The sequence below is a fragment of the Ascidiella aspersa genome, chromosome 5 (genome assembly GCF_963924565.1).
Source record: "Ascidiella aspersa chromosome 5, kaAscAspe10.2, whole genome shotgun sequence".
Lineage (NCBI taxonomy): Eukaryota > Metazoa > Chordata > Ascidiacea > Phlebobranchia > Ascidiidae > Ascidiella > Ascidiella aspersa.
The window spans coordinates 11620483-11622982 of record NC_139451.1 but is presented as its reverse complement, the minus strand read 5'-3'; the positions used below and the strand labels follow the sequence as shown (position 1 = coordinate 11622982).

The 2500-nt window shown below is 52.4% G+C and overlaps 1 non-coding gene across 1 annotated transcript in view; it reads right to left on the bottom strand.

Annotated features, from left to right (window-relative positions):
- Nucleotides 1-1245, bottom strand: part of LOC146143686 (small subunit ribosomal RNA) — a 1811-nt gene extending 566 nt beyond the window's left edge. Inside the window, exon 1 of the ribosomal RNA XR_014500402.1 lies at nucleotides 1-1245. This exon is cut by the window's left edge and continues 566 nt beyond it. This is a non-coding gene — a ribosomal RNA (small subunit ribosomal RNA).
- Nucleotides 1246-2500: the final 1255 nt, after the last annotated feature.

Sequence of the window (2500 nt, the reverse complement as noted above, 5' to 3'; positions counted from 1 at the left end):
TCTGTCAATCCTCACTGTGTCCGGGCCGGGTGAGATTTCCCGTGTTGAGTCAAATTAAGCCGCAGGCTCCACTCCTGGTGGTGCCCTTCCGTCAATTCCTTTAAGTTTCAGCTTTGCAACCATACTTCCCCCGGAACCCAAAGACTTTGGTTTCCCGCAAGCTGCCGGAGAGGTCGTAAAACTAACGCCCCCCGATCGCTAGTTGGCATCGTTTATAGTCAGAACTAGGACGGTATCTGATCGTCTTCGAACCTCTGACTTTCGCTCTTGATTAAAGAAAACATTCTTGGCAAATGCTTTCGCAGTCGTTCGTCTTGCGCCGATCCAAGAATTTCACCTCTAACGGCACAGTACGAATGCCCCCGTCTGTCCCTCTTAATCATTACCTCGCGCTCCGAAAACCAACAAAATAGAACCGAGGTCCTATTCCATTATTCCATGCACCATTATTCAGGCGAATCGCCTGCTTTGAACACTCTAATTTTTTCAAAGTAAACGTTCCGGCCGCCGCCGACACTCAGTCAAGGGCACCGGCGGAGAACCGGAGGTGAGGCCAGGACGGCCAGTACACGCCTTGCGACGGACCGGCCGCCTGCGCCCAAAATCCAACTACGAGCTTTTTAACCGCAACAACTTAAATATACACTTTTGGAGCTGGAATTACCGCGGCTGCTGGCACCAGACTTGCCCTCCAATGGATACTCGTTAAAGGTTTTAAAGTGTACTCATTCCAATTACAGGGCCTCGTTTAGAGTCCTGTATTGTTATTTTTCGTCACTACCTCCCCGCGTCGGGAATGGGTAATTTGCGCGCCTGCTGCCTTCCTTGGATGTGGTAGCCGTTTCTCAGGCTCCCTCTCCGGAATCGAACCCTGATTCTCCGTTACCCGTAAGAACCTCGGTAGGCCAGTACCGTACCGACGAAAGTTGATAGGGCAGACACTTGAATGATCCGTCGCCGGTGCGAGACCGTGCGATCCGCAAAGTTATCCAGAGTCACCAAAGGTTGCGGGCCGAAGCCCGGTCGGTTTTTGGTCTGATAAAAGCACGCCTCCCGCGAGGTCGGCGCTTCACGCATGTATTAGCTCTAGCATTTCCACAGTTAACCACGTAAAACGTACGATCAAATGAACCATAACTGATTTAATGAGCCATTCGCAGTTTCACTGTACGAGAGCTCGTACTTAGACTTGCATGGCTTAATCTTTGAGACAAGCATATGACTACTGGCAGGATCAACCAGGTAGCTACTTTAGCGTAGCCCCGAAAGGCCGACGAAGGAGGCGCCGCTGATGCGGCGCCGTCGCTCGGTCGATGCGAAACCCGAAGGCTTCTCTCCGTTAAAATTTCGTTCTTTGCTCGGCTGCCCGAACTCAGAAAACCGTCACCGCCCGTCGCACCCGCCGGAGTAAGACTTCGTCGGCAGGCCTTTCGACCGCCACGTCGCCAACACCGGCGCGAGCGCAACGCACGCCAGACAACTTCGCCGAAGCGACCGCTCAGAACCCGACAAACTGACACTCGGCTCTTCGCGCAGCAGCAACATCTGCCCAGCGAGCCAATCGCCTTTTCACCGATTCTTTACTTGTCGAAGCTTGTCAGCTCCCACAAGTATAGCAAAGATGAGTGTTGTCCCTGGGGTCTTCCGTTTGAAATTCTAACGTAAAAAAAAGGTGCACGATTGCGCCAGGTGTTGAACTATTGCGAGGCATATCACACGCTCGCGCGGCCTATACAGGCGCTTGCTCGCGCGCGCGGCCGAAATATGTTCAATGTTCGCGCGGCCTAAACAGGCTCATGCTCGCGCGGCCGAAATGTACTCAATACTCGCGCGGCCTATACAGGCTCTTGCTCGCGCGCGCGGCCGAAATATGTTCAATGTTCGCGCGGCCGACATGTATTCAATGCTCGCGCGGCCTAAACAGGCTCATGCTCCCGCGGCCGAAATGTACTCACTGCTCGCGCAGCCTAAACAGGCTCATGCTCCCGCGGCCGAAATATATTCAAAGCTCGCGCGGCCTAAACAGGCTCATGCTCCCGCGGCCTAAATATGCTCTTGCTCGCTGGGCGGAAATATGCTAAAGCCCGAGTGCGCGAAAAAAAAATTGTAAAGGACAGTCACAAAAAAATAAAGACCTGCCCTCTATGTGAACGTGGAAAGGCCCGCCGCGCGGCAAAAAAGTGTCGAAAAGAAAAATCGAAAAAATTGCAAAGGACTGTCGACAAACATAAAAAATTTCGCCCCGATGTGAACGTGCAAAGGCCCGCCGCGCGGCAAAAAAGTGTCGAAAAGAGAGATCGAAAAAATTGCAAAGGACTGTCGAAAAACATAAAAAATTTCGCCCCGATGTGAACGTGGAAAGGCCCGCCGCGCGAGCGAAAAATTGAAAAAAAAAAATTGAAAAAAAAGACAAGTGTCGGCGGCGAAAAAAAACTTAGAAAAAAAACAACCTCGCGCGCCCGGAGGCGTTCGAGATCGCTTTTAGCGCCCGACCTTGCGG